This window comes from Petromyzon marinus, chromosome 72, assembly GCF_048934315.1.
Source record: "Petromyzon marinus isolate PM22_M1 ecotype Great Lakes invasive population chromosome 72, UKy_Petmar_22M1.pri1.0, whole genome shotgun sequence".
In the NCBI taxonomy this organism is placed as follows: domain Eukaryota; kingdom Metazoa; phylum Chordata; class Hyperoartia; order Petromyzontiformes; family Petromyzontidae; genus Petromyzon; species Petromyzon marinus.
In genome coordinates this window covers 8796668-8807868 of record NC_133738.1, presented here as the reverse complement: position 1 = coordinate 8807868, position 11201 = coordinate 8796668, and the positions used below count along the sequence as shown (strand labels likewise).

Genomic DNA, 11201 nt, shown 5'->3' with positions numbered 1-11201 from the left:
GGCCGACGCTCCGGTATCCACTAATATCCGAACGTCCACCCCCTGTATATAACCCAGCACCGTGGAGGATCCCATCGCAACCGCCACTACACGGCATGCCAATTTCTTCCATCGCGTAATCGTACGAGGCGAACCGTCGACGGCATCGTGTGAGTCGCGAACAGGTGGATTACACGCGGCAGAAGATGCATGAGGTGAAAACACATGCCGGGTGTCTGATGTATGCCGACTTGCCTGGCCTGGGTCGTGGTCTGTCCATGGAGGTGGCGCCGAAGATGGAGTCCCGGGAGGAGGTGGAGGACGGGGACGACTCCGACAGTCCCGTGCGAGTGGCCAAAGCGGCCACACTTGAAGCACGTCATGCCAGCCCGCCGATTGGCCCCACCGACGTCCCCTGCGCGGTGTCGAAGATCCCCCTCGATGGTGTCTCAGGCCTCTGCCACGGGTCCCAGCGAAGCGCGGCAGCGGCCAGGTCCTCGGATCCTGCGTCGTCCAGAGTGTGGACGACTCGCGACGGTGCCCATCCCATCGGTTCACCATCCACGGCAGGGTCTCCTGTCCAGGCGGCCATCTGCGCCCAGCAGAGCAAGTTGTACTGGGCGTCGAGGCATCTGGCGGCCCACCGGGAAGTCAGCGGCTCATGACCGCACACAGGCAACGAAATGTCGAGTTCCTTTGACAACTCCAACATCTTGCCCAAGATGAGGGGGTCGAGTATGTCGGCCATCGTGAGCGCCAACAGAGCGCCCCGGTAGGCAAGGGGAGACTCATCGGTCCTCCGCCGACGTTACAGAAATTTCCTTTGAGTATCCGACCGTGGCTCATAAATTTCCGCCATTTCGGCAAACGCACCTTTTAATGTCTTCTTCCGCTCAGCGGGGATGGAGCGGAACACTGCTAGCGATATGTCGTCGAGGAGAGTAGGCAAAGCATCCAACACTTCCTCCTCTGTCCACCGCACGGAACGAAATGCGGACTCGAACCGCCAAGTAAAAGCACTCCAATCGCCACCCGCAATAAATTCCTTGATGTGCGGAAGACCAAGGATGCGCACCGCGCCGCCGTCACCAGCCGACGCATACACCGTCGGCCATGCAATACGCGGCTCTGGCGAAATGGCGGACTCCAACTGCGCATCCACGGCCCCGCCCAAGATGGCGGCTTCGCGCCACGTGGCGGCCACCGTGGTCATAATGGGGGCGGCCCTTCTGAGGCCGCAATGGCGGCCGATTCTTGCACGAGGGGACCCTCCGAGACCCCCCGAAGGGAGCCCTGCACGTCTCCACTCGGCAGCGTTTTCTGCGGCCGTCCCGGCGCCGCGGACGACGCGACCAGCGTCACGAGGTTGAGCAGGACCGCGCGGAGCGAATCGATCTGCTCCGCCACACGCCGCCAGCCATCGTCCACGCCGGGAGATGAAGACGGCTCGGCTCCGACGTCTTTTCCAAGCACCTTGGTGGAGCCAACCGCGGTTGCAGTAACCGGGTCCACGGCCCCCGGGGCCAGCAGGTCCTAGGCGAGCAAGTCGTCATCGTCGTCAGAAGATGGCGCAGGTGGGTTCTTCTTCTTGAGATGCTTGGATATTTTCGTAGTACTTCAAGAATCACTTCTGACACCACTTGTAATAAAACACTTCGACGACAATTGACTGTCTTCTTTATTTATTTATTTCTCGCCGCTGGACAGCTCCGCGTTCTTCCACACTATATCCGTCGCTCCGCATTGCGCGGCATGAGTTGGTATCCTCCGCGCACGCTCGCTCACTCTCCCGCTCCCGCGCACCACTGGCAAACGGCGTGCAGGGAGACCGTTTCCGGACCGCCACATGGCCGATGGCGTCTTGGAGGCGCGAGACGTGGTCCCGCTTCCAGACTTCCCACACTTACCCCGAGTCCCTTCCGGCTTCCCCTTATAACCCCCTCCCGCGTCACCAAGCCCCGCCTCTAGCCACGCCCCCTCACGAACCTTCTAGATGGTACCCCACTAGCGCCCTCGGGCTCCGCCCTTGAACTCTAGCCCAGATACTCCCTGTCACCCGATTGGCTTAGAGGCTGAAGCGGCGAAGCCTATCCCACCATTCGGCGACCGTCAGCGTACGCTCGCATTACAAAGCTATAAGAGGTAACATAATATTTCTTACTTCCAACCGGTCCGAGAGAACACGACTTCAAAGGCCACAGAGCCCCTCTTTGTGAGAGACAAGATAATGTAACACCCCAGCCACGAGGGAAGGGGGGGGGGAAGAATGCAACCGGGCAAAAGGAACCCCTCCCTCCTTCCAGATTAATTATTGAAATCAGAACACACACGTACACCAGACGAATAACTTTCCCCACAAGCTAAGAGCAAAATCAAAGGAATTCCGGTCCTTTGTGAGAGGGCGAGCCAAGGGGAGAGAATTTCAGATATAAGCAGAAACACGACACACACAGTTCAGTACTGCAAGCGGCAGGCTCCGGGAATCTGCCCCCGTGACAGGCACATCGATAGGGAGTGGCATCAGCAGAAGCCATGAGTCGCGGAGTTCGTCTTTTGTTTTTCGTTTTGTGTATTGTTTCTTTCACCATTGAGAGCATAACCAGCGCAACCGAGCAAGAGTGTTGGCATCGTTGACCAGCGGACGCGCTGCGAGCGCAATCGTGCCTCGCCAGAGAGCACCGAGCAAAAGTGTCGGCACCGTCGACCTGCGGACGAGCTGCGAGCGCAATCGTGTCTCGCCAGCGAGCACGGAGCAGGAGAGAGAGCGCATAACCAGCGCAACCGAGCAAGTGTTGGCATCGCTGACCTGCGGACGCGCTGCGAGCACAATCGTGCATCACAAGAGTGCCAGCCCTGGCGACCTGCGGACGAGCTGCAAACGCGACCGAGCACCTTCAAAGACAAGCGTCGTGCCGACTCAGCTCATCCAGCAGTGGACAAGGGGCTGCAGCTGACGCCGAGAGAGGGAGAGTCGTGTGTATGACACTCCCACACTCACACACCCACAACGCATCGCCCAGCAAGGGACCAAGGCATAATTGTTACAAGAAACACCCCACCTCAGCATCTGCTTAACGCAAAGAGTTGAGCAAGGAGACAATACACCAACACACACATAACGCACATAATAAAAGTACTCCAAAAGTTATCCTTGTGTTTCGCCCATTGAGTTATGTAGATACGGTCGTTTAAAAGTAATTTAGTCATTCTTTAATTTAGTCATCCTGTTAATTGCACAACTGTACCAATGAATTCATTGATGAAACTAAACATTTAGAAACATCTATGTTACAAATCTACACACTCACAGAGAGACTATTGTGTTGAAACCTTTCTTTTGATCACGGAATCTTGCCCGCAAATTTATTGAAGCCTTAGCCAATTGATAAGAATTTGCTAGACAGACATGCACACTGCCACACACCATTGTTCCAAGACATTTCGTTAATTGCATAATCTTACCAATGAATTAATTGAGGTCTACTTTTGCTTTCGGGACATGTTTCTTTATTGCTGTTTGTATGAATATTGTCACACTCATTTTTAAGGACTTTTTCCTATCGCCGTGTATGCTCGCTTTACTCGGAGGAATTAACCGATTGTTCTGTTACCCAGTTTAACAAACGTAATCATTGAGGGTTAAATGTACTGATCAATGAGGAGGACATCTCGAAGAGTACTGTGTTGACAATTCCTAGCATAAATGTTCGCATATTAGAGTGTTATGTTTTTGTTTAAAAATTAAAGTTGCTTAACACAGAGTCTGAGTGGTGCCTTCCTAAGTTCATGCATACAAATCTTAATTATAAGAACTGTATCTTGTGGAGAGATCTGAATTTTGAGACCTGACATAAAAACAAAGACATAATCAGTAAAAGTTAAAGTGAGAGTCATTGTATTATCTCGATTGATAATACAACGAAGCCGAGCTTAATCAGCATACTTACATCACACTTGCATAACTTCATACAATTCATTGTATTATCCCGATTGATAATACAACCCTAGACAACGAAGAAGAGCCTAATTTTCATAATTGCATACATTAGCATAATTACATACACTTGCATAACTTAATACAATTACACCTTCCTACTTAGCATAAAGTAATGTGCATAATTACATAAATTTATATAATTTCGGATTACAATTTTTTTTATTTTTCAAGACCCGAAGAATACAACGGGGGGGGGGGGGTGGGAGGGGAAGGAAGCGGGGCAGAAAGTGGACCCCGCAGCCGCCCCAGGTCACTGGACTAAAGTGGAACACCGCGTCAGCACTGGAGAGATCGGCTGCAGGGGGGAGAGAGAAGGGGGAGGGGAAGGAGGCGGGGCCGAAAGTGGACCCCGCGGCAGCACCCGGGTCACTGGAGTAGAGATCGGAAAGAGATGCACAGAGAGAGCAAGAAAGACACAGAGAGTCGGGAAATAACAGCTGACATAGGCAGGTAAGATAGAATCATCATAGTCAGTTAAGACTTTACCTGGTTAATAACGTCCTTCCAATGATTGCTTGGTTTGTACCCATCTTCTCGGGAGAAGTTGTGTCTGTGTTTATATATCTGGATGGCTTCATGAACAAATCTCTGATAATAGCCGGGGGATTTGCAGTGTACCTTCGACTTGGAAAAGTCATTTTCTTGTGAGCCCACTGCGTTTAAACAATGATCAGCAACGGCAGAGATATTGTTCCTACCGTGTTTCAGATCTGCCTTGTGTTCGCGAACGCGGTCCGAGACATGTCGTTTCGTTTCCCCAATGTAACTGCTGCCGCAGCCACAACTCGGTTTGTAGACACCCGGGTATTGCATGTCAGGAATCACATCCTTTACAGATGGGATCAAATCACGGATATTGTGCACTGTGTTGAAACGAACCTGGATCTTGTGTTTGTTAAAGTTTTTGGAAATATTTTTGGTATCCCCTGGTATGTATGGCAAAGTGATGGTATTGTTTGGATCCTCTGATGGTTATCTTCCCATGGCTGGGGAGACAGTTTGCGGATTGTACGGTCAAAATATACGTTCATCCTGAGTGCTTGGTGAACGTGCTCCAGCTCACTGGCTAGGTGATGCTGGTTGGAGATACAACGGGCCCTATGGTGTAGTGTTTTGAGGAGGGAATTATTCTGGGCTGGATGGTGGTGGGAGTCAGGCTTTGGATAGGCATTCGTGTAGGTGGCTTTCCTGTAGACAGAGTGTCCCAACAAGCCATCAGGTCTCTTCTCTATCAAAACATCCAGGAATGGTAGCTTGCCATCCTTTTCCACTTCCATGGTGAATTTGATAGATCGGTGTATGGAATTGATGTGGTTGAAAAATTGGTTCAGTGCTGGCAGGCCATGTGGCCAGATGACGAACCGTGTCATCTACGTATCTCTTCCACAAGGAAGGACGTAGGGTGGATGTCTGGATGGCATCTGTCTCAAATTTCTCCATGAAAACATTCGCTACCTCTGCCAATAAGGGAGAACCCATGGGGTACCCTCATTTTGCTTGTAGAGTGTACCATTCCAGGTGAAGTAAGTGTTGGTAAGGCAGTGTCTTACCAAAGTTGGTACATCTGGATTCAGTCCCTGTTGGACCAAGTCTTCAATGATTGCAATGGTATCAGGTACAGGTACCTTGGTGAACAGGGAGACTACATCGAAACTGACAAGTAAATCATCTGGAGACAGTGAGATGTCCTTGATTAGAGAAACCAAGTGAGCTGAGTTAAGTACAGCTGAGGTGGTCTTGCCTGTGAAAGGAAGCAGGGTCTCAGACAGAAATCGGGCCAGTTTATAGGTACGTGAGTTAATGGTGGAGACGATAGGATGGAGCGGGGTACCTTCTTTGTGGATCTTTGGAAGGCCATAAAATCTGGGTGGGTCTAGCAGCTGAAGGTTTTAGAGAGCACTGCTTGTTCGAATCGATAAGAGAAGTCGAATTAGTGATATTGTTGTTTTTGTAGCTAGGCGGTTGGTGGGATCTCTGTTGATTTGGGTATAGCTGCCATCATTAAGAAGGTCCTGAATTTAGTTTTTGTAAGTGGGTTTATCCATGATGACAGTGGCATTGCCCTTATAGGCTGAGAGGATGACCGTGTTATCTGTTTTATAATTGAGAGAGTTCAAAACGCTCATCCTTGCTGATGTTGCTAATGGGTTTCTAAGCGTTTTTGAGGAAAGCAATTTCAGATATCGCAACGTCTGCCGGGATGTGTCCCAAGCCTTTGAGGGCTACGTCGACCTTGGCAATGATATCATCCACTGGGATGTGTTTAGGGGTGATTGGGATGTTACTATGATTGATGACAATCTTGTTAACATCTAACTTTTTAGCGTGTGGCTCTGGCTTCTTTTACGACAGGAGGTTGAATTTAGCAATCAAGTTAACTTTACATTTGGTTGACATTGAAGTAGCTGAAGAAAATGTCATGTTATCTCCATGGTCCCAATCAGATGTGGACATTTAATGTTAATTCTAAGTGTGATTGTAAGAGAATCTTGTCGAAAGTATCAAGTTCAAATCTGAGCAATCTTACACCATTGGTGCATTGTCTTTGAGTTGTGCGCCTTTTGTTGTCATCTGGTCCAACACCATGTGAGACTTGGCTCTAAGGAAAGCTGTCTTGGGTGTGGACCAATCAATTTCAAGGATAGTGCATACATTATCAGAGTTATGGTTTTTGTTTGCATTCCGACCACAGGTATTGTGGTCAATGCAAACATGACTCCTTGTAAAAAAAGGTGTCAGATTTGTTTCCAGATAAAAGGGTAAAAAAAAACAATTATCTGAGCAATCTTATTCTCTCTGAGACTAGAGCTAGGCTGGCCCTAAACAAGATCCGTTTAGAGTTAGGAGAAGTGACAGCAGCAGATGTGAGTGTAAAGGTGATCGGTATTACCTTGGTGTCGCAGGATCTCTTCAGAAAGGTGAGAGACTCGATCAAGTGAGCCTTCTTGTCTCACAGTCTGTTAAAATATCTAATAGTTGCGTGGAAACCCTCCCCGTAGAGGCGGTTCAATCTTGATTTGAAGCTTTCGTGACTGCATGAATCCATACTCTTTGGTTCTTTCGGTAAAGTCACGTAGGTAGAAAAATAATAGATCACGACGTTTCAATCGCAACACAAGCAATCGTCATCAGGTGGGACAACCACAGCAAGAAAAAACTGAAGGAGGCGAGAGATCTGCTGTGGCATGAGGTTATATAGTAGGCCTCGGCAGAGGGGGGAGAGAGAAGGGGGGGGGGAGGAGGCGTGGCAGAAAGTGGACCGCGAAGCAGCACCAGGGTCACTGGAATAACGTGGGCCACTGCGGCAGTACTGGAGAGATCGGATGCGGGGGGAGGGGGGGGGGCAAGGAAGCGGGGCAGAAAGTGGACCCCGTGGCAGCACCTGGGTCACTGGAGTAGAGATTGGAGAGAGGTGCACCGAGGGAGAGATAGAAAGACACACAGAGTCAGAAATAACAGCTGACATAGGCAGGTAGGATGGAAACATCACAGTCAGTTAAGACTTTACCTGGCTAATAACGTCCTTCCAATGATTGCTCAGTTCACCCCCCCCCCCATTCTTCTCTCTCCCCCCCTGCAGCCAATCTTTCCAGTGCTGCCGCGATGGTCCACTTTACTCCAATGGTCCACTTTCTGCACTGCTTCCTCCCCCAGTCGGCCAGCTGCCCAGTCAGACTCCCAGCCGCTCGAGCGTCCGAGAGACGCTGGTGGGTGCAGCTACAACTCGACCCAGGCAGACACCTCCCGGACCCTCGTCCCTCCCACTCCCATCGCGTCCGTGAGATACCGTGAGTACGTCCAAGGGGCAAGAAATTGCGTAAGGATTTGTATAGAAATAGGTGGGACGCTACTTACTGGGTATTTTGCTCCGGGACACGCAGGGCTTTTCTTCAGGCGAGCCAGTAATAAACTTTAGCACAGCGCAACGACGCCGTGTGATTTCTGTGTGTGTGGGGAGAGCGTAGGGGTGGCGTGAGTGCGTGCGTACGTGTGAAGAGCGCGGGTGTTCAATCATACGACGATCGCTGACGTTCACGTGCGCGCGATCGCGTGCGGGTTTACTCAGTGCATTTTACGCAGTGTGTTCGCGTAGCGACGATCGCATTAGGGATGTCGGCGTGGTGTGTAATTCGAGCGTGCGTGCAAGTGAGGCTGCACTGCGTAGTAACTCATTACCTGCGCCCACGTTCGCGCAGCAGCCGCGCAGCAGCCGCGCTATTTTTAGCGCGAGCCGTGGCAAGCAACCTGAGCAGGCACGCGCAAGCACCCAGCCACCTCCGGACATTTGGGGTAGTGTACGTGAGGAGTGAGTGGGATAACCCGAGGCGGTGGGGAGCCAGCCACTAGCCATGCCCCACAGAGAGGACGCTGGTGCGAGGAGGCCAATCACCCGATCGGCGGTCGCCCGGCGAGACGGGGCGGAGGAGGAGGTGGGAGAGGAGGAGGGGGGCATCAGCCCCCACATAATGGAGGAGGTGGGCGTGCGCCCCCACAAAAATCATTTTTATTACATGTTGTCACAAATCAGAAATATAACTAATCGGGCAATGCAACATATATTGTGCAACACTTGCACACGACTCGGGACAGAGAGACGGGCAACCGCCCTTACCGACCTCACCTCGTCCTCCTCACCCCTCACCTCGTCCTCCTCACCTCGCTCCTGACACGGCCACGCACACGCCCATGGCAACCTCACCAGGGCACGACACGCCGACTGAGCAATACCCTAATTTATACTTCCACTTTAACGGCCTCTTCTATCGTGACGGCCAAGACGCTGAATGTGTGTGAGAAAGAGCTTCGTAGCTCATCGGATTCCTCCAGTGTACAAATAAAAACTGTATTCCTGTTTTGATCGCTTTACGGCGCCAGTGGCGTTCAACTCGCGTCCCCATTGCACGACTACGACTCCCTCTGTTGGATGCTCTGTGTCATCAACATTGTTGTGTGTGATTACAATCAACACAACGTTGTTGTGTTGTATTGAGTGTGAGGTATGAACTTTTTTTGTGCCCAACAGGCCGCATATTACCTTGAGTAATTTTGAAGACAATTTTTTTACCTTGGTCTGTGAGGAGGCGTTCCGGGGCTCCTTTACCCAGAATGTACCCGTGTAAGAAAGCATGGTAATCGTAGCAGCTGACTGGTCCGGCACGGGCCAAGCCATCGGCAACCAAGAAAGGCACTCGATGACCCGGGATACACGGATTGATTTCAATGGAGGGCAGGCCGCTTTCGGCGGCGGTTTCCGGTGAGCACATTCCGTGCATCCCTTCAACACATCTTGTACGTCTGCTGCCATACCCGGATCAAAAAAAAGCGTGGCAAACGCAGCCTCCTCCTCCTCCCCCCACACACGAGGCTATTGAAGATCCAAACCCGATGATGTGACCCGACCCACCGAGTGTTACCCACAATGACCTCTTTACTGTAGCACGCTGTCCTTTTATCCCCAAGCGGGGCCTTCCCCCCGCCCTCTGGCTACGCCCTCCTTCTGGTACTCCGCAGCAGGCTCGCTCCCTTAATTACCCGAATGACGGGATATACCGGCATTACACTTCCATGAGTCAATGTTACACTCCCCATGCCGAGCGAGCTTCATACCAAGTGACTTGGTATGAATGGAGCCCTCCTGGACCCTGGGCCCTCCTGGATGCTCCTGGACCCTCCTGGACACTTGACCTTCACTGGCAGTGTCGTCACTAGTGTTGGTGTCACCCAGTGCGGTAACTCATGGCGTCACCCCTCATGAACCTCCGCCCGTACTAGAATCCTTAGTATTGTTTTTGTACTGTTGCTCGTAAATCGTAATTCCCGTATAACACTGAATGTAATGGCAATAGTAGTGACATAAACAACTAGCTAAATAAAAAATTATACCTTTAAATTACAATATTTCCTTTAATTACTACTTACGTCTCAAAAAAGTTATTGATATAGGTTCACAAATACTAATTATCACAATATTGTAGCTAAAACACCAGAACATTTTACAAAATCAGCGACTATAAAAACAGCAGCGACGAAAACAGCACGTGATTGTAGCGCGTGCAGACGAAACCACGTGATTCGAAGCGTCATTGTAATTGGGTAATGATAGCTGACCGGAGTGCATTAGAAGGTTCAAAAAGTAAATTAGCATAGAGTTTTAGCCTTGTAGGTATATTGTACATGTAAGCTGGGCTTACGAAAAAAGTTTTTTGTTGTGAAAACTAACTACAGGGATATTTTATGAAAAATAATACATTTCTGCTGAAACACTGCACAAAAGTTGTATAGCCATTTTGGTGTCACCCCTCTCATGGTGTCACCTGGTGCGGTCTGCACCCCCCACACCCCCCTAGTGACGCCACTGCTTCCTGGAGCTTCCTCGACCCTGGACCCTCTTAGACCTTACTGGTCCCGAGAGCCTCCTTCCCTCCTTGATGCTCCTGGACCCTGCTGGATCCTGGACCCTGTTAGACCCTGGAGCCTCTTGGACCCTGAACCCTGGACATTCCTGGACCCTCCTGGATGCTTCCTGGACCCTGGACCCTCCTGGATCCTGTACCCTCCTGAACTCCGGACCCGCCACTTAACCCCCAGGGGTCTGCGTACCCTCCGTTGTGAGCCACTGCTTAGTCGAGAGCTCGCTCTCATGGAGACCCTTCCATCAGGAGTAGGGAATTCGCAAGAAGAAAAGTGAAGACATTTTATTGGTGCACCTTTACATTTCTGTTATAGACTTACCATACACACCGATGGCATTGTACAGTGTAATAATTGGGACTTTATACGGGATCTACATATAATAGGGTATAGCAGTGGAACAGGCGGTTTGCATACTGCACCGTGGACTTCAGTTGAATACCTGGCCACGATCAACATGAGTAGCGGAGTGGTATCTGAACCAGTACTGGCCTCTACCCCTTCTACAACACGCACCAACCTGCATGGTGAGTGCGCGTTAGTGGTTTTATTATACTATACAATAAAATGCAAACTGCTTGTGACCGAATGACATTGGATGGTCTTCATCTTGCGGTGGACTTCCACAAAGTTGTAAGTTATTTATGAATCGTTATGTTTCGTCTGTAGAAGGAGAGGTTAAAAGGATCGTTTGTAATGTATACAATGATAGAATTTGTCGTCTACATGAGTTGGCACGCAATACATCGGCCACAAAGTGTCCATGTAATGCTAGTCATGATCCAAAGAATATATTTGGAAACACCTCCAGACA

The 11201-nt window shown here is 50.3% G+C and overlaps 1 long non-coding RNA gene across 1 annotated transcript; it reads left to right on the top strand.

Moving 5' to 3' along the window:
* Positions 1-2304: 2304 nt before the first annotated feature.
* Positions 2305-11192, top strand: LOC116957318 (uncharacterized). Its single transcript, XR_004405148.2, has 4 exons — positions 2305-2956; positions 7557-8451; positions 9000-9230; positions 10324-11192. It is a non-coding gene; the product is annotated as an uncharacterized LOC116957318 (long non-coding RNA).
* The last annotated feature ends 9 nt before the right edge of the window (positions 11193-11201 follow it).